At 36.1% G+C, this 26,414-nt stretch overlaps 1 protein-coding gene across 10 annotated transcripts in view; it reads left to right on the top strand.

The window, feature by feature from the left end:
- EHBP1 (EH domain binding protein 1) overlaps positions 1-26,414 on the top strand; it is a 433,785-nt gene that overhangs the window by 250,370 nt on the left and 157,001 nt on the right. The gene's annotated exons all lie outside the window — the stretch shown is intronic.

The raw sequence follows: 26,414 nt of genomic DNA, 5'->3' as shown, positions 1-26,414 counted from the left end.
TCAGTAGTTACAACTCTCTGAAAGCTCAGATGATAGTATTTTTTAGCAATAAAGTATTTTTTAATTAAGGTATGTACATCTTTTTTTTAGATATAATGTTGCACACTTAATAAAGTATAGTGATAAACATAACTTTTATATGCACTGGGAAACAAAAAAATTCATTTGACTTGTTTCATCGCAATATTTGCTTTTTAGTGGTGGCCTGGAACTGAACCCACAATATCTCTGAAGTATGCCTGTTTTAATTCTCTTAGGTAGTCAAAGGAAAAATAAAATGAACTGAACTTGAACTCAGAGGGAGAAAATAAAGGTCCCAGGTATCTCAGCCAGTAGAGACAATATTGGAATTAGCATTTTCATTAATTGTATGATATCTGGACCTTACTCCAGCTCAGGTCTGTGCGCTGCCATTTTTCTCAAAGGCATCAAGATTTAGTACTTCCTTTTGGACTTTTCAGTTTATCCTGTGGCTTTCATTAAATGCCAGAGTTCTGAAATTGTTTGATTGTATTTTCATTGTTTTAGAGGGACAGTGAATTCACTGAGATCCTGACTCTATTATCCTAGAGGTCAATCTCCAGGTATTTGTTTTTAATAGCAGATAATTTTTTAACCCTGTAACTTTAGGGTGAGAAAACAGGCCTGAATTCTGTTTTCCAGTTAGTGAGGGAAATATGGAGACAGACTCTAAATGAAAGTAGCAAATGGTAGAAATATAAAGCAAAGGAGATGGCCAGTTCCTGTACCCCAAGAGAGAAAAAAGACAATAACTGGGGCACTAGTCGAATCGGGGAGTTATTTAGGTTAGAATACCTAAACCTACCCATTGTCTCCCAAATCTCTATTCCATTGCCTACTTTCTGCCTTATCCCTCTTCCATAGTCCATCAGGAGTTTCAAGCTAATCAAGAAGTCCTAATCTCTTTGCAGGAGAATAGAACAGTGTCTAGTGTATGCCAGGCATTGTTCTATTAACCTCATTTGATCCATAGAGCAACATGAGAAATACATACTGTTATCTCTTTTTTACATATAAGAAACTGAATATTTGTTAAATAACTTGCTGAAAGTGATAAAGCTAGTAGTGGTAGTGCCAAGATTAAAATTCAGGTCTTTTGAATCTAGAACCCATACTTTTCCCCACTGTACCATTCTACCTCTAGAGAGGTATTTCCAGTTCTAGGTTGGAAACTCTAAATATGTTTTTCCATAAAAATATTGCTATACATAATGATTAAGTTGTGTTATAGTGAGGTATAACATAGCTTTTTTTTTAATACATAGAAAGCAGTATAGAGGTTTCCCCAAAAAATCAAGAGAAATGCCATAAGATTCAATAAGTGCACTTCTGGAAATTTACCCAAAGAAAACAAAATCACCACGTTGAAAAGATACATATACTTTCATATTTATTGCAGCATTATTTACAATAGCCAAAATATGGAAGCAACCTAGGTGTCCATCAGTAGATGAATGGATAAAGAGGATGTGGTACATATACACAATGGAACATTATTCAGCCATAAGAAAGAAAACAAATCCTACCATTTGCAACAACATGGATGTAGTTAGAGGGTATTATACTCAGTGAAATAAGCCAGGCAGAGAAAGACACATTTCATATGATTTTACTTATATGTGGAATCTAAAAAACAAAACAAAGAAAACAAAAAAAAGCATAAACAGACTTATAACTACAGAGAAGAGATTGATGGTTGCCATAGAGGAGGGGAGGTAGCGGGATGGTCAAAATATATTTTACTTTTGTTTTTGTTCATTATACTAATAGAGGGTGCTGTGTAATGAGATCATGGATTTTTATTGTTGCCTTCTGTAAAAGATACAGGGTGACATTTCCTAAAATAATGTATCCTTCAGAATAGAGGAAGTCACTCTTAGGTGTGACCAGTGGCATTAAACTGGTGGTTGCCTGGGGTTTCATAAGGCACCTAGTGTTCTGCACTGGAGAGCATGTATGGGCGCTTTGCAGCAGGGTGCTGGATCCCCTGTTCTATTGCCACAGCACAGATCCACATTCACTCATTTTATATGGTGGAATTCATGTAAGATTTCACTTAAAAATTTTTTTTAAAAATGGACCACTGCCAAACCAAAAAAATTGGAAACGCTCAACTACACAATTATGTATGAGATAAGGAAGATTACAATCAGTGACATACTGACAATAATAAAAATGATGAATTGCAGCTGAGAAAGCACAGTAGTATGGGGCTTATTTATCACAGGAATATTACATATATATATATACACACACACACCCCAGTAGTTCCTGAAGACGTTGGAGTATTAAAGCTTAGTGAACCTGTAGTCAACATGAAAGAATCTTGTTATATATTGTATATAATATTCTAATTAGGGAAGCAGGAAAGTTTTTATTGCATCAAAAAATTTCCATTAAAATTATTAGAATTTTAATGCTTAAAATGGTATGCTTTCTGGCCTATTTTTCTCCTTATTTGCAAATGTAAAGGACACTAGTTCAATTAAATTGAAAAGGAGAACAGTTCAAATAAAGCTTTTGAAAAAAAACAGGCTCAAATTTTAGTAGAATAGGGTATTAGGCCATAATTGTTTTGTATAACAAAATGCCAAGCTGCACTCAATGGTAACTAACTGCAGAGCCTGAGGATCATTCACAGACATAAATGACAAGTGCTCAGCCAGATGATTAATTTCCCCACCTGCCACCTGAAACTACTTATTTTCAAGAAAAACATTAAGACCACAATTTAAACAAAGTGGTAGTAAACATTTACTTACATTGCAAATAAAATTCAAACTGTCCCCAAAGACAGCCAAGGACCCTTTAGTGTCATAAATCTGCATAAACTCTGCACTGCAGACATTGATTTCTGCATTTATCAAATGATAAAGCCACAATACTTTTTAAGACAACTTAGGGAAAAAAGACCAATGTTTAGAGAAGTAACCTGACATTAAACATAAATGTTAAGTTAGGCTCAGTGGTGGCTGATCAACATTTACTGAGTGTGAATGTTAGTTAATAAATATGTATCTGTTAACTCCTACATATAATTCATACAACTTGATGTAAAGTGCAATTATAAGAAAGAAATTATAAGATACATCAGATACATCTGCTGAAGTATATTATTAAACACTATATACCCAATTCTGTAAAAAACCACAGTATAAACAGCCCAACTATCAATGATGGCAAAGAATTAAACTTATACTTCTGTAATAGTATAGAGAAGAGACCCACTACACGTTGATGTTAAAATGAGCCTGGTCAGAAGGGCTCCCTCAAAGATCCTGATTGGTGGAGTTCAGATGATTGACAGTAATATTGTCTACTTGTTCCATCTCTAACTGTTCATGTATTTCAAGGCCCAGTTAACTAACTCAAGCTTTTACTAATATTGTTACCCCTTCCTAGAAAGTTCTGGCAAGGACCTAGATTTATTTGGATGTTTTTGAACTTGGGTACAAATTGCAGTAACTGTGGGAAGCCCAGGGTAACAAAGTCAAAGTTACGCATAGCATTCCCCTTATTGCCCCAGCAGAAAATTCAAACCACAAGGCAAAACACCCTTTTCAGCTTTCATACTTAAAGGCCTCCTTCTAGAAAGTTCTTTACCTCCACTTCCGTCCAAAACTACAGAACGGTGCCTGCCTCAAACTTTCATAAAGTCATAAAGAAAAGTCATAAAAAGAATGAGTATCAGTATTTAATGGAGCACAATGATAAATACAGTTATTTTGCAAAATAAAATGCCAAACTGCATTCAGTGACAGCTTGGGGTTGGGGGCAGGGGGTTTGGTTTAAGTTACCTATACAATTTTTACTTACTGAAATACCTTACTTATCAAAATACCCTATTCCTCAGTACTACTGAGTAAATGGGGCAGTCTTATATGCATCACCTGTTCTATTGGTTAGTACTCTTCATTATAACTAAAAAAATAACCCTCAGTTGAAGTGTTTTTTTGCTTAAAAGACCTGAGGAGATTTTGCGGCACTCTTGACAGAGTATACAGCTGGGCCGCAGGAATCAGCCTCAGTTCTATCTGCTTCTCTCTTTGGAATACCTTCAGTTTGCCTTTACCTTTTTAATGATAATTTAGTCAAGTAGTTGTGTCTCTACAGAATAGCTTATGTTCTGAAATTTTCTGTTATCTCCCCAAACAAAGCTACCCATCTTTCAGAGTGCCTGACATTAGTAGCTAAAGATGAAGAACAAATTACATTGAATCAACTACTTTTTCTTAATATGTATATGGAGCATCCCAGAATTGTTACTTCTTAAGATCTTATTAATCAAAAGAGACTCTGGTTAATGAAATTTCAGAGAGAATTAGGATTATCTGTGGCTGATAGAAAGCCTCAAATGAAAGTCTAAATAAAAGACAAATTTATTTCCGTCTTTGAAAATGTTGAAGTTCCAGTGCTGATAGAGTAGCCTTACAAAAGCATCAGGCACCCAGTCTTCTGTTTTACTAATCTTTGACACAGACTTTCCCCCTGTGTCCCAAGATGGGTGCTTGAGCCACAGCCATTATGCCCTGTCCAGTCAACAAGAAGAAAAGACAAAAACAGTCACACATACCTCTAGCAAGGGAGACAAGAAAGTGAAATTTTATTCTTGGCAATTGTATTACCCAGGTAAAAATCAAGGGTCCTGTTACTAAGAAGGAAAAGTAGAATGGTTATGAGGGAACAGTTAACAGGCTATACCATAGATGTTTATTTAAAATGTAGGTATTATAGTGGAGATGCAAATGAGCCCAAATCTTGGTTTCTCTTCTTTGAGAAAACCTGAATAATAAATACTTAAAATAGTCATTTTAGAATGACATTTGGAAACCAACCATGGACTTCAAAGAACACTCATCAGATTATAATGTAACTGAGCATAAAGAAATCTAGGAACAGTACTAAAATAGAATACACAAAAACAAAAAACAAAAATAGACAAAAAACCCAAGCAATCAAAAGTTGAATAGTATTTCCTTTAAAATCAGCTCACTACATTTATATAATGTGATGTGTGAAAAGATAAGGTAATTTTCAGAGCATAGAATTACTGGTTGAGGATATTGACAAATGTTCCTTTTTTTTGGAGGGGCCAAAAACCTGTGATATCAATTCTAAAATGTATCTGGACATATATAGTGCAGGCCCTGGACAAGCGCAAGGCTAGAGAGAGGCTCCTAGGGCACAGAATTTAAAGAGGATCTTCCTCTCTGGTTGGTGCAAATGCAGAGTCTACATCTGCACCACCCTAAGAGTGAATGCCCCCTTACATCTTGCACTCTAGGCACTGCCTTGCCTCACTCTAGTCCCTGCCTGGTGCACAGATGGGACAAATCTGACCAAAAAACACGCATTAGCAGTAGCTCACTTCGGCCTTTGCAAACTGAAACAACTCATAACCATTTTATCAAGAACATCTTGAAGAATTTGCCTCTTGATCTTTCTGACTACATTCAATAAGAGAGATAAAAATGTTAAATTTTGTTTAAAACAAACAAAAACAACTATGATTAGAATGCTTACCTTTTGAAATAAATTTTGTATGATAATTGTGATTTTAAAAGGATGATCTTTTATGTTTATATATTCTGGAGTAACCAAACTAAGGTGCCTGTCACAGTTTTCCAAGTGAGGATTAAATTGCACTTTAATGGTAAAGAATGACTCATAAGTTTGGCTTATTTGCTAAATGTTTTACAAAGGCTAAGCCATCAGCAACAAATGGTAAACTAAGTGTTCTTGAGGTGTATTTGCAGGATCCTTAGTGTATATTATTGATGATAAATGTGGAGGAAGCACTGATTAGCTTACTCTTTACTGCATGAAGAAGAACATTTATATCTAAAGGATATGAGCAGATTCATACAAATTATGACAGAAACCTTCTCAACAACCAGTAACTGGATAAACTTCACATTGTAGTAATAAGAAACTAACAAAAACAAAAAATGAAAAGACCCACAACAGAATGCACAGTAGGGCCAGGACTAGAATGAAGCAAGAGAAGCAATTAAGAGTTCAAAATTTAAGGACCCACTAATTTTATTGTCATGCATGTATAAACTTGGCACTTTTTTAAACCCAAGAGTTAGTATCTCCTTAAATTTTGGCAGTTAGAGCCTCATTCTTAAGGAGATGGTCACTCTCAGTGTTGTGCATGAACCTGAAAATGAGTGTCTCTTTAAATTTGGTATGAAAAATTGTTCAGGGAAAGGGGACCAATCTTAGATATCAGGGCAAATGACCTTCTGTAAAACAAACTTACCACAAAGCAGAAGTTTATAAAAAACTCTTCTAATTAATATTTTTAGTGCGATGTACCATGCCATACCATTAATAAATGAAATAATAGCAAGTAGTCAAAATAATGACCTGAGACAAAATGTTAATCATGGGTAAATCTAGATAAAGAATATATGGGTTTTTATTGTACTGTATTTGCAGCTTTTCTGTAGGTTTAAAATTTTCCTTAAAAAATGGTAAAAAGTAATCATTTGAGAATAGGAAAGAGCTCGGGTATTAAAAAATTATATTAAAAATTTAACATTATTTTATTAACAGCATATCAAAACAAATTAATGAATTAAAAGACAAACGAGAAATTCTCTTTAGAATGCAAGGTGAAAAATGAGATTATAATTATTGGAGGAAAAATAAAAATAAAGGATAGAGTTAGTAATTTCACTGTATTTGTAGTGGGTTGTAAAAATGAGAGCAGATGAGGAAACCTATTTATCAAAGAAAATGCTTAAGTGAACTGGAGAAAGACATGAGTCTTCAGATTAAAGGAGCTCACAAATACTAGGCAAGGTAAATGGAATGAGATCCAAATTCAGACATGTCCTGATAGTACTTTTGAATTTCAAAGGCATGTTACCTACAAAAGAAACGTTTTACCATCAGATATGCTTTTGTAACAGTAAATGCTGAAGACAAAGGAGATATTTACATAAAAAAAGAATAAATATCTTCAAAAGGATTGAAACACATCAAATATATAAAAATTCATGAATTAGTAATAATAATAATAATAATAACCAAATGGTTGACTTTGGAGATTGCTAGGGGACTAACTCTTTATTGTATAAATTGATAAATAAAAGAAAAGAATTAAGTATTTATTCTGATGTTCTTTTATGAACTATATTTCAAGATAACTAAGTAGTTGATGAGGGAAAGTTCTTACCCATACAAGAATTCTAGCTGTGAAGTGCAGACAGAATGATGTTATTAGAAAACTCACCATTTCAATGCCTTATGAAATAATGGATCTAACAATAATTAACATGGCTGCTAAAACCATTAGGGGAAAGGTTTTATAATAGATGAATGGATCAGGCTGACAATACTCACCTGTAGTGATCAATATTAATATCATTAAGAGTATGACAGTTCTCTTGTGCCTCCTGATATATTACAATAGCAAGTAGAAGTTCCTGTAGAGTAGACTTGCCAAAGAATTCAACTGAGATCTAGTCAAACCACTGATTGTAATAACTATCAATTTATAAGAAATAACTGGGGGAAAGGTCAGAAAAAAAATGGCAGAGTAGGAAGGCAAGGCAGAACCCTCCCCCCAAAACTACCTAAAAGAAGAAAATACAGCTAAACCTGAAAATGACCTGAAGACTGCAGAACAGACCAACAACACCTGGAGAAAAAGAGAAAACCACACAGAGGAGGGGTAAAGTCCAGCTGGGATCGAGTGGGACCCAAGCCCTCCCCCAGCTCCAGCCCACAAGGGAGAGAAAGAGGAACAGAGTGGGGAGGGGATAGGAGCCCAGGAATGCTGCACACCTGGCCCTAGAGATCTGCATCCACATTACATTGGGTTATGGTGATTAGTGGGCTGGACACCAGAGACAGCTGGAACACTCTGGGAGGTGGAGACTTCAGCCACTAGTGGAGGACAGGCATGCTCTGCCAGTCTGAGACTCAAAGCAGATGTAGTAATTTGAAAGACTTGCCATCAGTGGGAGGGATGCCAGAGGGGCAAGGGTTGGACAGAGCTCTCTCCTTAGGAGAAAGAGCAGGTTGACAATACCCCGCCCCCCCAGCTCTGCCTTGGTCCAACAGTTCAGAAATCTTGGGAGCCCCAGACTCTCCATCCTCCTCACTGGCAAATCAACCCCAGGGCACCTCCCTGCACACGTTGCTGGGGAGCCATCCTACTCAGCCCAGCAGCAACATCAGATTTTGTTGCCTGGAAGGCACAGGGAGACTCTCCCAGCTTTCTCAGCCCTGTTTCAGCCCAGCCAGGGGGGTGCCTGCAGAAGCCAGCCCAAAGAGATCCTTTCTCCCCATGTGTCCAAACTCAGTGCTGCATGACCCACCATGTCCCAGAGCTGCAGGTGGCCCCACATACCCCATTAACCCTGCAGCCCCACCATTGCTGCACAGCAGGCAGAGTCAGCTCCACCCACAGAGATTCCCACCAGAGGCTTCTGCTTGGATCACAAAGGCAGCTAAGGCAAACTGCTGGTGCTGCAGACTCAGACCACTACTGAGACAGACAGAAAGACAGCCCCACACACTGCACACCAACAACAGCTGGGACTCCTGCAAAGTAGAACCAGATACTGGAGACTAAAGTATCTTGAGCTTCTGGGCACTATAGGCCAGGAAGCACAGCAGCTCCATCTAATACAAAGAAAGAAACATAGAAACTGTGAAAAAAATGAGAAGGCAGAGGAATATGTTCCAAACAAAACTAAGAACATGACACCAGAAAGAAGGCTAAATGAAATGCATATCACCAATCTTCTTGACAAAGATTTCAAAGTAAAGTCATAAACATGCTCATGAATTTACAGAAAAATGTTCAACATCTAAGGGACAACTTCAACAAAGAGATAGAAGATCTGAAAAAGCCACTCAGAGCTGAAGAACAGAGTATCTGAAATGAAACACACAATGTAGAGATTGAAGAGTAGATTACTGCAAGTACACAGTCAATGAGATGGAAATTAGAGAACAGGAACACAATGAAGGTGAGCATAGAGTAAAAAGGATCTCCAGGAATGAAAGAATGATGAGAGCTGTATGACCAATCCAAATGAAACAATATTTGCATAGTAGGGGTATCAGAAGGGTAGACAGAGGCAAAGGATAAAATGTCTCTGGGGAAAAAATTGTTGAAAACATCCCCAATCTAGGGAAGGAAATAGACACTCAGGTCATGGAGGTTCAGAGAGCCCCTAATAAAAGGAATCCCATGAAGACAACACCAAGATATATAATAATTAAAATGCCAAAGATCAAGGATAAAGAGAGAGGATTAAAAGCATCCAGAGAAACAAAGAAAGTAATAAGAGTCAAAGAAGGACATTACATAATGATAAAGGGGTCAGTCCAACAAGAGGATATAACCATTATAAACATATATAAACATATATATACCCTATATGTTTATATATGTATATAATATAGGAGCACCTAACCATTATAATATGTATATATGTATATAATATAGGAGCACCTAACCAAATGTTATAACCATTATAAACATATATAAACATATATATACCCTGTATGTTTATATATGTATATAATATAGGAGCACCTAAATATGTAAAACATAAACTGACAGAATCAAAGGGGGAAATAGACTGCAACCCATTCATTTTAGGAGATGTTAACATATCACTCATATCGATAGGTCAACCAGAAAGAAAATAAATAAGGAAACAGAGGCCCTGAACAATACATTAGATCAGATGGACTTAACAGGTATCTACAGAACCAAAAGCAGCAGTATACACACTTTTTGCAATTGTACAGAGAACATTCTCCAGAATAGGTCACATCCTAGGTGACAAAAAGAGCCCCACTAAGTTAGAAAAGATTGAAATTGTATCAAGCAGCTTCTCAGAACACAATGGTATGAAACTTGAAATAAATCACACAGAGAAAACAAAAGAACCTACAAACATGTAGGCTAAACAACATGCTTCTAAGTAATCAGTGGATCAATGAACAAATTAAAAGAGATAATCAAACAATACATGGAGACAAATGAAAATGAAAACTCAAAAGCCCAAAATATGTGGGATGCTCCTTAGGCAGTTTTAAGAGGAAAGTACACAGCAATACAGATTTATTGCAGAAAACAAGAACAATGCCAAATAAAGTCTAAACTCACAATTAAAGAAACTAGAAAAAGAGCAAATGAAGCCCAAAGTTAGTAGAAGGAGGAGCATAATAAGGATCAGAGCAGAAATAAATAAAATAGAGAAGAATAAAACGATAGAAAAAAAATCAGTGAAATCAGGAGCTGGTTCTTTGAGAAAATAAAATAGATAAACCCCTAGTCAAAATTAACAAGAAAAAGGGAGTATACATATAAACAAAATCATAAATAAAGAAGGAATGATCATAAGGGATACCACAGAAATACAAAGAATTAATAGGGAGTACTATGAAAAAAACTATATACAAGTAAATTGGACAACATAGAAGAAACACAAATTTTTAGAAAAATACAACTGATCAAGACTGACTCAGGAAGAAACAGAAAATCTGAACAGGTCAATTACACAATGAAATTGAACCAGTAATCAAAAAACTCCCAGAAAACAAAATACCAGGTACATATGGCTTCCCAGCTGAATTCTACCAAACATTTAAAGAACAGCTAATACCCATCCTTCTGAAAGTATTCTGAAAAGTACAAGAGGAGAGAATACTTCCAAACTTATTCTATGAGGCCAGCATCACTGTAATACCAACCCAGGCTGAGATACAACAACAACAAATAAAAGAAAATTATAGACCAATATCTTTGGTGCACATAGATGCAAAAATCCTCAACAAAATATTAGCAAACCAAATTTTAAAATACATCAAAAAGATTATCCATCATGACCAAGTAAGATTTATTCCAGGGATATAAGGATGGTACAATATTCATAAATCTATCAATATATACTACATTAACAAAAGGAAGGATAAAATACTCATGATCATGTCAGTAGATGCTATAAAATCATTTGATAAAGTTCAACATCCATTTATGATAAAAACTCTCAACAAAATGGGTTTAGAGGGTATGTAACTCAACATAATAAAGGCCATATAGGACAAATCCACAGCCAACATCATACTTAATAGCAATAACTTGAAAGCTTTTCCTCTAAGATCAGGAACAAGACAAGAATCCCACTTTCACCACTTTTATTCAACATAGTACTGGAGGTCCTAACCATGGAAAGCAGACAAAATAAAGAGATAAAAAGCATTCAAATTGGTAAGGAAGATGTTAAACTCTCATTATTTGCATATGATATGATATTATACATAGAAAACACCAAAGACTCCACCAGAAAACGATTAGAACTTATAAATGAATTCAGCAAGGTTCCAGGATACTAAATGAATCCACAGAATTGCATTCCTGTATATGAAAAATGAACTAGTAGAAACAGAAATCAGAAAAACAATTCCATTCACAATTGTATCAAAAAGAATAAAATATCTAGGAATAAACCTAACCAAGGAGGTGAAAGACCTATACTCTGAAAATTACATTACACTCATGAGAGAAATGAAAGAAGAAACCAATTAATGGAAATCTATTCCATGCTCATGAATAGGAAGAATTAATATTGTCAAAATGACCATCCATCCTAAAGCAATTTACAAATTCAATGCAATCCCTATCAAAATACCTCGTTCATGTTTCAGTAAACTAGAACAAAGAGTTATAAAATTCATATAGAACCACAAAAGACCCTGAATAGCCAAAGCAATGCTAAGAAAGAAGAACAAAGCTGGGGGGATTATGCTCCATGACTTGAATCTCTATTACAAAGCTATAGTAATCAAAACAATTCTGTATTCTCACAAGAACAAACCTATAGATCAATGGAGCAGAATAGAGAGCCCAGATATAAATTCACACATATATGGTCAATTAATATATGATAAAGTAGCCATGAGTATACAATGGGAAAAAGACAACTCTTCAGCAAATGATGTTGGCAAAACTGGACAGCTACATGCAAGAGAATGAAACTGCATTATTGTCTAACTCCATACACAAAAGTAAACTTGAAATAGATCAAAGACCTGAATGTAAGTCATGAAACCATAAAACTCTTAGAAGAAAACATAGGCAAAAATCTCTTGAATATCAGCATGAACAATGTTCTCCTGGACACATCTCCTTGGGCAAAGGAAACAAAATAAAAAATGAACAAGTGGGACTACTCAAACTAAAAAGCTTCTGTACAGAAAAAGATACCATCAGTAGAGCAAAAAGGCATCCTACAGTATGGGAGAATATATTTGTAAATGACTCATCTGATAAGGAGTTAACAATCCAAAATACATAAAGAAGTCATATATCTCAACACTAAGAAAACAAATAACCTGAATAAAAAATGGGTGAAGGACTTGAACAGACATTTCTTTGAAGAAATGCAAATGGCCAGCAGGCACATGAACAGGTGCTCCACATCACTCATCACCAGGGAAATGCAAATCCAATCCTCTATGAGATCACTTTACACCAGTTTGAGTGGCCACTATTCAAAAGAGAAGAATTAATAATGTTGGCAAGGAAGTGGAAAAATGGGAACCATCCTACCCTTTTGGTAAGAATGTCAATTGGTACAACTGCTGTGGAAAGCAGTATGGAGGTTCCTCAAAAAACTGAAAGTAGAAATAACATTGATCCAGTAATTCCACATCTAGGAATTTACCCAAGAAAACAAAATCCCTGATTCAAAAGGATATATGCACCCCCATGTTTATTGCTGCACTATTTGCAATAGCCAAGATATGGAAGCAACCTATGTGCCCATCATAGATGAATGGATAAAGATGTACATATACACAATGGAATATTATTTGGTCACAAAAAGAAAAGAAATACTGCCATGTGCAACAGTGTGGATGGACCTAGAGGGTATTATGCTCAGTGAAATAGGCCAGGCAGAAAAAGACAAATACCCTATGATTTCAGTTATTTGTGGTATGTAAAAACAAAGCAAAACAGAAGGAACAGCAGTAGACTCATAGACACTGAGAAGTGACTAGTGGTTACCAAGGGGCAGGGGTTAAGGCTGGTGGAGGATGGAGGGTGAGGAGGATAAAGGAGTACAATAATTAGCAGTCACAATATACATTAGTCTCGGGGATGGTAGTACAGCATGGGGAATATAGTCCTTGATTCTGTAACAACTTTCTATGTTGATAGATAGTAACTGCACTAGAGGGGATGAGGATGTAATAATATGGGTAACTGTTGAACCACTGTATTGTACATTTGAAACCAATATAATATATATCAGTGATACTTCAGTAAAAAATGAAAAAAGAAATAACTTAGATTTAGAGGAATACATGAAAGATACCATGAAGATTTAATCAATCAAAATAGAATGTGAGATATCTTCCAGGACAAATGGCCCAATTCATTTAATAAATGAATATCTTGGCAAAAGTGGAGGAGGGGAGAAGGAGGAATTACAGATTTAAAATGTGCTTGTTTTTTAGAGACAGGTACTGGATTATTTCCTGTTGAAATGATGGGATTCTGTGATTTGCTTTAAAATGCTCTAGAAGAAAAATGTGTTGGGGGCAGGGAGGGGTCTGTGAATTTATTTTGAGGGAATGACAAAGCAAAGTTGAAAAAACTGTTGATAACTTTTGAAGCCGGGTGGTGGTTACATGGGCATTCATTATAATATTTGTTATACCTTTAAAAATGTTTTAAAGACCTGAAGGATCTAGTAAGATGTAGTATAATTCTAATTAGACTCTGAGAAGGAAAAGAGAATAAAACAGAGATTGTATTTGAAGAGATAATGGCTGAGAACTTTTCAAAACTAATTGCTGATTCAAGAAGCCTAGCAAGTTCCAATCAGGATAAAAGAAATGTAAATCCAGAGACCTCATAGTACAACTACAAGCGATGATAGATAGATAGAAAGAAGATAGACAGATAGATAATTAGATAGGTAGTAAGTTTTAAAAATAATCCCAAGGGTAGGAAAAAGAACCTTCAAGAAGTTGCTGATTTCTCAATAGTATCAATAGAAACCAAGATAGTTCAGTGGTAACTTCCACATAATGAATGAAAATAACTGCCAACCTAGAATTGTGTGTCCTGTTAAAGTATCTGTCAGGAATGAAGACAAAAATAAAGATGTTTCCACACAACTAAGTTGGTTACAGCAGACTGTCACTAAATAAAATTCTAAAATATGTGGTTTAGGCTAAAGAAAAATACTCATGAGGTCAGAAATTCAATAAAGAAATAATATACAACAGCAAACATGGATAAATTAAAGCAAAAATCAATAATATAAAACAGTATGATGAGCTGAAATAAAAGATACAGTTAGAATATGAGAGAAATAATATACAAGCTGGGAGTGAGGATAAAGTATGCTAATGTGTTCAGAGTTCATTGTATTAAGAAGAAATATAAGGATATTGATTGCTCTTTTAGACATTGATTAGTTAAGTAAGCATGTTGTAATTTTTAGGGCAACTACTAAAAGGATAGAAATACGTAAAACTTCCGAACTAGAAGAGAAAATAGTTTTAGAAATAATAATTAAATAAAAGGAGATAAACTCAATTAAAGGAAAAGAAAACATGAAGTGACTGGAACAAGTGGAAAACTTGAAATAATATGATAGATTTAAATTCGAATTAGTAATTAAATCTAAATAGGCTAAAAGCTGAAGTTAAAAACATAGATCATCAGCCTGGATTTTATTTTTAAATTCATCATACCTAAAAATAGATATACAAAAGATTGAAATTAAAGCACTAAAAAAAATTTACTATGAAAATATTAACCAAAAAAGTAGCCATATTAATCAAATAAAATAGGTTTTAAGGCTAAATGCATTAGTAGATATACAGTTGATCGTATTATGATAGAAGGTTCAGTTCACCAGAAAGAGATAACTTTTGAGTTTGCATCCACCTAATAAGATTCTCAAAATACACAAAGCTGATTTTGAAAAATCTACAAAAAGAGAGACATAATACATATAGTGAACAACTATAGCCCAGCTCTCTTTGTAATTGGTGGAATAGGCAAACCAAAACATCAGTAAGATTTAAAGATTTAATTTACAACTTTGACCTCATAAAATACTACACTCTACCCTATAGAATTCATATATTTACAAAGAGTGACCATTATCTTACGCTCTAAAGTAAGTTTTCAGCAAATTTCAGAGAGTTGAAATTGTTTTCTGCTCATAGTTCAATTAATGAGTTAACTTAGAAATCAAAGAAAACAAAACAATGACTAGAACAAGCCAATATATTTGAAAATTAACATATACACTTTCAAGTAACCTGTAGGTCAAAGATCAAAAAAATTAACTGTAAATCTAGTGAATATTTTTAGTCTTATACTTGATGTGTTGATGAGGAAGATATTTACAATCAACTTAAACTCCTGTAATCACTTCAATGAAGGTTTTGTGTTTACTTAAACTTCTTGTATGGCACTGTTTTTTAATAAAAGTCTCAACTTGAAGGGCTTGAAGAACAAGCCTGACATGTTTGAACATGGAGAAGAGTCTCAACAACAATCACAGTACTACAATTGAGGTAATGGAGCAAGTAGGTATCATAAAATGGCTTAATATTCCTTTTACTGTCTGTTTCCATGGCATCTAAGCAAGAGGTTAGGACATATTTTCAATGGTAGTAAGTGTTCTTTAACCAGCTTATGTACAGAAGGTCTAAACTACTGTGCAACATGTAAACTCTTTAATACCTGGATTAAGAGTTGTAATCTACGGATTAATATATATACTATATATTATCTCCATTAGTGCCATTACCATTAAGGGTGTGTGAGCATTTTCTTTGTACCTGCATGTAGTTAGATCATTTCGTTAGGTCTTAGGTTTGTAAACCAGGGATCTTTTGTACTTAAAAAAAAAAAGTTTCTAAAGCCAGCATTCAGCACATTGCTGCAGAAAGAAGACTTTTATTTTCATTTTTTTGTACTGTGATGCTGTTCTGTGGTGCTACCAGAACAGAATTCTCTGTGACATTGACCTTTAGGTTAAGCATATTTTAGGGGGAAAAATGCTTTTAGTTTTCTGATTATAAGCAAGATCAAAGAATATCTTTTTTAATTGACGTTTATTCAATAGACAATATTATATTGGTTTCATTATACAGCATAGTGATTTGACAGTTATCTACATTATTAAATGCTCACCCCAATAAATGTAATTATTATCTGTTAGCATAGAAAGATCTTATGGAATTACCGACTGTATTCTCTATGCTGTACTTTCATCCCCATGACTAATTTATATTATAATTAGAATTTTGTGCCTCTTTATTTCCTTTACCTACTTCACCCACCCACTCCAATACCTCCCCCATGGAAAGTACCAGTCACTTTTCACTCTCTGTGAGTCTATTTCTGTTTGTTTAGTTTTTCTTTTTTGTTTGTTTAGCTTCTACGTATTAGTGAAATTATATGGCATTTGTTTCTCTCTGCCTGGCTTATTTCACTTAGCATAATACCCTCTAGGTCCATCCATGCTATTAGCAAATGGCAAAATTTCTTTCTTTCTTATGTCTGAATAATATTCCATTGTTTATATGCACCACATCTTCATTCATCTATTGATGGGTATTCTGATTGATTCATATCTTGGCTATTATAAAATATGTGGCAGTAAATGTAGGAGTGCATATATTTTTTTCAAATCAGTAATTTATTATCTTTGGGTAAATTCTTAGACAAGGAATTGTTAGGTTGTATGGTGTTTATATTTTTAGTTTTTTGAGGAACTTCCGTACTGTTTTCCATAGTGGCTACACTGGTACATTCCCACCAACAGTGTAGACAGGTTCCTTTCCCCACATCCTTGCTAACCCTTGTTATTTCTTGTGTTTTGGATAGTAGCCATTCTGACTGTTGTGAGGTGATAATTTCGTGTGGTTTTGATTTGCATTTCCCTGGTGGTTAGTAATAGTGAACATCTTTTCATGTGCCCTGTTGGCCTTCCCTGTGTCTTATTTAGAAATGTATATTCAAGCTCTCTGCCCTTTTTAACTGGTTTTTTTGGTTTTTTGGTTTTGAGTCACATGAGCTCTTTATATATTTTGAATATTAACCCCTTATTGAGTAAATCATTTGCAAATATATTCTCCCATATAGAAGGCTGCCTTTTCAGTTTATTCATAGTTTCCTTTGCTGACAGAAACTTTTTAGTTGGATGTAGTCTCACTTGTTAATATTCTTGCTTTTGTTTCCCTTGCCGAGGGAGACATCCAGAAAAAAAATTGCTCATGCAGATGTCATGAGTTAGAGGAAAAGCTTTTGGATTTTCGCCATTATATGTGATGTTAGTTATGGGCTTGTCATATATGACCTTTATTATGTTGAGGTATGTTACCTGTATATCCATTTTTCTGAGAGTTTTTATCATGAATGAATGTTGAATTTTGATCAAATTCTTTTTCCGCATTTATTGGGATGATCATGTAGTTTTTATCCTTCTTTTTGTTAATGTGTATTACATTGATTGATTTATGAATATTGTATGCCTCCTGCATCTCTAGATTAAATCCTACTTGGTCATGATGAATGATCCTTTTGATGTATTTTTGAATTCAGTTTGCTAATATTTTGTTGAGGATTTTTGCATCTATGTTCATCATAGGTTGTTGGTTTATAATTTTCTTTTTCTGTGGTGTATATCTGGTTTTGGGATTAGAGTGATGCTGGCCTCATATAATGAGTTTGGAAGTATTCCCTCCTCTTGTACTTTTTGGAATACTTTATTAAGGATGGGTATTAGCTCTTCTTTCAATGTTTGGTGAAATTCAAGCCATCTGGTCTTGGACTTCTGTTTTTTTTTTGTTTTTTTTTAATTACTGCTTCAATTTCATTGCTGATAATTGGTTCAGATTTTATTTCTTCCTGGATCAGTCTTATAAGGGTGTACTTTTCTAAAAATTTTTCCATTTCTTCTAGGTTGTCCAATTTATTGGCAAAAATTTTTTCATAGAATTCTCTTATAGTTCTTTTTTTTCTTATTAAGGTATCATTGATATACAAGCTTATGTTCAGGTTTCAAATGAGCAACATTATGGTTACTGCATTTCCCCCATTATCAAGTCCCCACCACATACCCCATTTCAGTCACTGTCCATCACCGTAGTAAGATGCTATAGAGTCAATACTTGTCTTCTCTGTGCTATACTGCCGTCCCCATGCCGCCCACTGCATTATGCGAACTAATCATAATGCCCCTTATTCCCCTTACCCCTCCCTTCTCACCCCGTCCCCCTTCAGTCCCTTTCCCTTTGGTAACTGTTAGTCCATTCTTGGGTTCTGTGAGTCTGCTGCTGTTTTGTTCCTTCAGTTTTTTTCTTTGTTCTTATACTCCACACATGAGTGAAATCATTTGGTACTTCTCTTTCTCCATCTGGATTATTTCACTGAGCATAATACCCTCTAGCTCCATCCATGTTGTTGCAAATGGTAGGATTTGTTTTCTTCTTATGGCTGAATAATATTCCATTGTGTATATGTAACCACATCTTTATCCATGCATCTACTGATGGACACTTGGGTTGCTTCCATTTCTTGGCTATTGTAAATACTGTGATAAACATAGGGGTGCATATGTCTTTTTGAATCTGTGATCCTGCTTTCTTAGGGTAAATTTCTAGAAGTGGAATTCCTGGGTCAAATGGTATTTCTATTTTGAGTTTTTTGAGGAACCTCCATACTGCTTTCCACAATGGTTGAACTAATTTACATTCCCACCAGCAGTGTAGGAGGGTTCCCCTTTCTTTGCATCCTCACCAGCATTTGTTGTTGTTTTTCTTTTGAATGTTGTCCACCCTAACTGGTGCGAGGTGATATCTCATTGTGGTTTTAATTTGCATTTCTCTGATGATTAGTGATGTGGGGCATCTTTTCATGTGCCTGTTGGCCATCTGAATTTCTTCTATGGAGAAGTGTCTGTTCAGATCCTGTGCCCATTTTTTAATCGGCTTATTTGCTTTTTGGTTGTTGAGATGCATGAGCCCTTTATGTATTTGGGTGGTCAACACCTTATGGGATATATGTCAGTTATGAATATATTCTCCCATACTATACGATGTCTTTTTGTCCTACTGATGGTGTGCTTTGCTGTACAGAAGCTTTTTAGTTTGATATAGTCCCACTTTTTCATTTTTGCTTTTGTTTCCCTTGCCTGAGGAGATATGTTCATGAAAAAGTTGCCCATGTCTATATTCTAGATAGTTTTGCCTATTTTTTTTCTAAGAATTTTATGGTTTCATGACTTACATTCAAGTCTTTGATCAATTTCACATTTACTGTTGTGTATGGAGTTAGACAGTAATCCAGTTTCATTCTCTTACATGTAGCTATCCAGTTTTGCTGACATCAGCTGGTGAAGAGGCTGTCATTTCTGCATTGTATATCCATGCCTCCTTTATCATATATTAATTGGCCATATATGTGTGGATGTATATCTGGGCTCTCTATTCTGTTCCATTGATCTATGGGTCTGTTCTTGTGCCAGTACCAAATTGTCTTGATTACTGTGGCTTTGTAGTAGAGCTTGAAGTTGGGGCGCATAATCTCCCCTGCTTTAGTCTTCCTTCTCAGGATTGCTTTGGCTATTCGGTATCATTTGTGGTTCCACATTAATTTCAGAACTATTTCTACCAGTTCGTTGAAGAACACTGTTGGTATTTTGATAGGGATTGCTTTGAATCTGTAGATTGCTTTAGGCAGGATGGCCATTTTGACAATATTAATTCTTCCTACCCAAGAGCATGGGATGAATTTCCATTTATTAGTGTCCTTTTTAATTTCTCTCAAAAGTGTCTTGTAGTTTTCAGAGTATAGGTCTTTCACTTCCTTGGTTAGGTTTATTCCTAGGTATTTTATTCTTTTTGATGCAAATGTGAATGGAATTATTTTCCTGATTTCTCTTTCTGCTAGTTCATTGTTAGTGTATAGGAATACAATGGATATCTGTGCATTAATTTTGTATCCTGAAACTTTGCTGAATTCAGATATTAGTTCTAGTAGTTTTGGAGAGGATTGTTTAGGGGTTTTTATGTATAATATCATGTCATCTGCAAACAGTGACAGTTTAACTTCTTCCTTACCAATCTGGATGCCCTCTATTTCTTTGTGTAGTCTAATTGCAGTGGCGAGGATCTCCAGAATTATGTTCAATAAAGGTGGAGATAGTGAGCATCCCTGTCTTGTTCCCAATCATCAAGGAAAGGCTTTTAGCTTCTCGCTGTTAAGTATGATGTTGGCTGTAGGTTTGTCATATATGGTGTTTATTATGTCGAGGTACTTGCCTTCTATACCCATTTTGTTGAGAGTTTTTATCATGAATGAGTATTTTGTCAAATGCTTTTTCAGCATCTATGGAGATGATCATGTGATTTTTGCCCTCCTTTTTATTGATATAGTGGATGATGTTGATGGATTTTTGAATGTTGTACCATCCTTGCATCCCTGGGATGAATCCCACTCGGTCATGATTTATGATCCTCTTAATGTATTTTTGAATTTGGTTTGCTAATATTTTGTTAAGTATTTTTTCATCTGTGTTCAACAGGGATATTGGTCAGTAATTTTCTCTTTTTGTGGTGTCTCTGTGTGATTTAGGTATTAGAGTGACACTGGCCTCATAGAATGAGTTTGAAAGTATTCCTTCCTCTTCTACTCTTTGGAAAATATTAAGGAGAATGGGTATTGTGTCTTCTCTAAATGTTTGTTAAAAGTCAGTGGTGAAGCCCTCTCATCTGGGGGTTTTGTTCTTGGGTAGTTTTTTGATTACTGAATCAATTTCATTTCTGGTAATTGCTCCCTTTAGATTTTATGTGTCTTCCTGGGTTAGTCTTGGAAGGTTGAATTTTTCTAGAAGCTGTCAATTTTTTCCTAGGTTATCGAGTTTGGTAGCATATAATTTTTCATTGTATTCTGTAAGAATTCTTTGTATTTCTGTGGTATCCTTCATGATTTTTCCATTCTCATTTCTGATTCTGTTTATGTGTGTAGATTCTCTTTTTTTCTTGATAAGTCTGGGTAAGGGTTTATTTGTTTTGTTTATTTTCTCAAAGAACCAGCTCTTGGTTTCATTAATTTCTTCTATTGTTTTATTCTTCTCAGTTTTATTTATTTCTTTTCTGGTCTTTTTTATTTCCCTCTTTCTACTGACTTTGAGCCTCATTTGTTCTTCTTTTTCCAGTTTCAGTAATTGTGAGGTTAGACTGTTCATTTGGAATTGTTCTTCCTTGGTTAAATAGGCCTAGATTGCTATGTACTTTCTTCTTAGAACTGCTTTCGCTGTATCCCAAGAACTTGGGGCATTGAGCTGTTGTTTTCATTGATCTCCATGTATTGCTTGATCTCTGTTTTAATTTGGTCATTGATCCATTGATTATTTAGGAGCATGTTGTTAAGCCTCCATGTGTTTGTAAACCTCTTTATTTTCTTTGTATAATTTATTTCTAGTTTCATACCTTTATGTTCTGTATAGTTGGTTGGTACAATTTCAGTCTTTTTGATTATTCTGAGGCTCTTTTTGTGACCTAGTATGTGGTCTATTCTGGAAAATGTTGCACTTGAGAAGAATTTGTATTGTGCTGCTTTTGGGTGGAATGTTCTATAGATAGATGTCTATTAGGTCCATCTGTTCTAATGTGTTGTTCAGTGCCTTTGTCTCCCTACTTATTTTCTGTCTGATTGATCTGTCATTTGGAGTGAGTGGTGTGTTGAAGTCTCCTAAAATGAATCCATTGCATTGTGTTTCCTCTTTTAATTCTGTTAGTATTTGTTTAACATATGTAGGGGCTCCTGTGTTGGGTGTGTAGATATTTATAATGGTTATATCCTTTGTTGGACTGACGCCTTTATCATTATGTAATGTCCTTTGTCTCTTGTGACTTTCTTTGTTTTGAAGTCTATTTTGTCTGGTACAAGTAGTGCAACTCCTGCCTTTTTCTTCCTATTAGTTGCATGAAGTTTCTTTTTCCATCCCTTCACTTTCAGTCTTTGTATATCTTTGGGTTTGAAATGAGTCTCTTGTAGGCAGCATATAGATGGGTCTTGCTTTTTTATCCATTCCTTAACTCTTTGTCTTTTGATTGGTTCATTCAGTCCATTTACATTTAGGGTAATTATTAACAGATATGTAGTTACTGCCATTGCAGTCTTTGGATTCATGGTTACCAAAGGTTTAAGGGCAGTTTCTTTACTGTTTAGCAGTCTACATGAACTCACTTATTACAGTCTTATAAAGACAGTCTGAGTGTTCTTTTATCTCTCCAATCTTTTTTCATCCACTCTTTATATGTTAGGTGTCATATTGTGTACTCTGTATATCCCTTGACTAAGTTCTTGGGTATCTGATTTAATTTTGCATTTGGTTAGTATTTAGTTGGTCTTCTTTGTTTGCTGTGGTTTTATTTTCTCTGGTGACAACTATTTAGCCCTAGGAGAACTTCCATCAAGAGTAGTCCCTTTAAAATACACTGTAGTGATGTTTTATGGGAGATATAGTGCCTCAACTTTTGCTTATCTGGGAATTGTTTAATCCCTTCGAATTTAAATGATAACCTTGCTGGATACAGTATTCTTGGTTCTAGGCTCTTCTGTTTCATTGCATTAAATATATCATGCCACTCCCCTCTGGCCTCTAAAGTTTCTGCTGAGAAGTCTGATGAGAGTCTGATGGGTTTTCCTTTGTAGGTGGTCGTTTTTCTCTCTCTGGCTGCTTTTAATACTCGGTCCTTGTCCTTGATCTTTGCCATTTTAATTATTATATGTCTTGGTGTTGTCCTCCTTGGGTCACTTGTGTTGGGAGATCTGTGGACTTCCATGGCCTCAGAGACTATTTCCTTCCACAGATTGGGGAATTTTTCATCAATTATTTCTTTAAAGACACTTTCTATCCCTTTTTGTCTCTCTTCTTCTTTTGCCCCTATAATGCGAATATTGTTCCATTTGGATTGGTCACACAGTTCTGTTAATATTTTTTCATTGCTAGACATCCATTTTTCTCTCTCTGCCTCAGCTTCTTGTATTCCAGTTCTCTAATTTCTATTCCATTTACTGTCTCCTCTACCTCCTCTGGTCTTCTTTTATTCTCCTCCATTGTTTGTTTCATTTCAGTTTGTTTCATTTCATCCCTCCTGAATTCATCCCTTACCTCTTGAATATTTTTCTGTAGCTCCATTAGCATGCTTATGACTTTTATTTTGAATTCTTTTTCAGGAAGATTGGTGATTTCAGACTCACCGAGCCCTCTTTCTGGTGTTTGAGGGATTTTGGTTTGAATACATTTCTTTTGTCTTTTCATAGTCCTGGAGCAATGTGAGTGGTTGCAGGTGAGTGGCACGGGTGTCTGGTTCGATGAGAAAGTCCCTTCCTCCTTTCCAGTTACAGTGCCTGTCTCCACTATCTGTGCTGGTTAACCTCGTGCAGGGAATGGCCTCTGGTTTAATCCCCTAATCTGCCATTTTTGGGGTGGCCCCAGGATAGCTTAGAGTGATGGTGGGGATCACAGGTGAGCAGCACAAGTTCTGTGAGGACAAACGCTCTTGTGCTTCCTGGTTGCAGTGCCTGTCTCTGCTGTCTGTGCAGGTCAACTGGGTACAGGGAGTGGCCTCTGGGTTAACCCACTAAGCTTCCTTGGATGGGCATCTCTTGGAATGGCCTTGGCAATGGTAGGGTTTGCAAGTGAGCAGCACGGGTTCTGCCACGACGGCAAAGCCCTTTCATGCTTCCTGGTTGCAGTTCCGGTTTCTGCTCTCTGGCTCAATCCCCTAAACTGCAGTGGGCGGGGTTTCCCTTCTGCTGGCCTAGGTGATGGCGGAGGTCGCAGGTGATCAGCAGGAGTGTTGGCAGGCTGGGCGAAGCCTTTTCATACTTCCTGGTAGCCGTACCTGTCTCTTCTGTCTGGCTGGTTAACCACGTACAGGGAGCAGTCTCTGGGTTAATTCCCTTAGCTGCCGTGGGCGGAGTGGCCTTCGGGATGTCCTAGAGCTATGGTGGGGGTTGCTGCCAAGCAGCACAGGTGTTTGGAGGGAGGGAAAAGCCCTTTTGTCCTTCCCAGTCGCTGTGCCTGTTTTTGCTGCCTATGCTGTTTAACCACACTCAGGGAGGAGCCTCTGGGTTAATCCCCTAAACTGCCGTGGACACATAGGCTCTCGAGATGGCCTAGGGTGATGGCAAGGGTCACTGGAAAGCGGCATATGTGTTTGCAGGGAGAGCAAGGCCCTTTCGTGCTTCCCAGTCACTGTGCTTGTCTCTGCTGTCTGGACTGCTTATCCACTCGCTGGGAGAAGCCTCTGTGTTAAATTGTGTAGTTGCTGTAGGCAGGGCTGCCCCCCGGCTGGTCTGCAACTCTGGCGGGGACACTGGGTTTGCACTCAGGTGCTGGCGGGGAGGAAGGAGTGTCAGGCTGCTTATTGCGGTGAGGAACTTCGGGGCTGCATTGCCAACCAGGGGGATTGGGTGCCTGAAGCTCCTGAAAGTTCACAACCTGCTGGGCTGAGTGTGGATGATTTTGTCCACCTCTTCCTTCTCCTAAACCTTTGCCCCTTTAGCAGCCTTCTGAATCTTGAGAAGTCTTTCAAAGCACCTGCTTTTCTTTTGTCCCAGGGCAGCCAGTTGTGGGAACCTGTTCACAGTCTTAGTCTCTGGCTTTGGTTTTCAGCACCTCTAATCTCCAGAGCACCATGCAATGTGGGTCTGTGCTCCATGGGTAGATTTCTAGGGCTGGATATTTAGCAGTCCTGTGCTTCCACTCCCTCCCCAATTCTGATTCTCTTCCTCCCAGCAGTGAGCTGGGGTGGGGGTGGTGCTCAGGTCCCTCTGGGTCATGGCCATTTACTTTATTCTTTTCCATGAGATGTTGACTTGACCCAGATGTAGACTAGCTGGTGTACTCTTACTTCTGGTCACTCTTTTAGGAATAGTTGTATTTGCTTTATTTTCAAAATATATGTAGTGTTGGAATGAAATTTCCATCACACTTCTCACACCGCCATCTTGTCTCCATCTTCTCTCTTATAGTTTTTTGAATTTCTGTAGTGTCAGTTGTAACTTCTCCTTTTTTGTTGCTGATTGTGTGTGTGTCCTCTTTTTTTCATGATAAGTCTGGCTGGAGTTTTGCCCTGTGTATTTAGGTGCTCCTATATTATGTGCACAGGTATTTACAATTGTTATATCCTCTTGTTGGATTGATCCCTTTATCATTATGTAATATTCTGCTTTGTCTCTTGTTCTTTCTTTGTTTTGAATTCTATTTTGTCTGATATAAGTGTTGCTACTTCTTTTTTACCCTCTTTTATTTGGGTAAAATATCTTTTTCCATCCTTCCATTTTCAGTCTGTGTATGTCTTTAGGTCTGAAATGAGTCTTTTATAGGCAGCATATAGATAGGTCTTAGGTATTACATATTGCCATTTTGTTAATTGTTTTCTGATAGTTTTCATAGTTCTTCTCTGTTCCTTTCTTCCTCTCTTATACTCTTCTCTTGTTATTTGATAGTTTTCTTTAGTGTTTTGATTGATTTCTCTTTTTAAATTTTTTGTGTATTTGTTAGACTTTAGGTTTGTGGTTACCATAAGGTTCAAGGATAGCTTCCTAACTGTAAAACAGTTTATATTAAGTTGATGGCTGCTCAATATTGAACACATTCTAAAATTACTACTTTTTAATTCTTTTTCCTCCTGTACATTTATGTATATGTCATAATTTACAGCTTTTTGTGTGTCCCTTGTTTTGTGTGTAGCTGATTTTAATACTTTTGTTTTTTGAACTTCATACTTGCTTTGTAAGTGATAGGTCTGCTGCATTTATTGTGGGCTTATTTTCACTGATGAAAAATATTTAAACTTAAGAACATTTATATCTAAAGAAGTCCCTTTAGTGTATCCTATAAAGCTGATTTAGTGATAGTAAATTCTTTTAACCTTCACTTATCTGGAAAACTTTTAATCTGTCCTTCAGTTCTAAATGAGATCCTTACTGAGTAGTATATTCTTGGTTGTAGATTTTTCCCTTTCAATACTTTGACTATTTCATGTCACTTCCTTCTGGCTTTTAATGTTTCTGCTGAGAAATCTGATGATAGCCTTATGGAGTTCCTGCATAGGTCATTGTCTGCCTTTCTCTTGCTGCTTTTAAGAGTCTCTCTTTGTCTTTAATCTTTATATCCTTATTTTTATTCTCTTTCTCTTTAAATTAAACTTGCATTTTATCTTGTATAATTTAAAGAGAAAGAGAGAATACATGTCCTCCTTGGGTTCATGTTCATCTTGTGACAGGCTCTCTGTACTTCCAGGACCTACATGTTTATTTCCTTCCCCAGATTGGTGTTCTCAGCTATTATTTCTTCAAATAG

This window comes from Manis javanica, chromosome 1, assembly GCF_040802235.1.
Source record: "Manis javanica isolate MJ-LG chromosome 1, MJ_LKY, whole genome shotgun sequence".
Lineage (NCBI taxonomy): Eukaryota > Metazoa > Chordata > Mammalia > Pholidota > Manidae > Manis > Manis javanica.
Note: the sequence above shows the minus strand (reverse complement) of the source record. Positions and strands in the feature narration are given on the sequence as shown.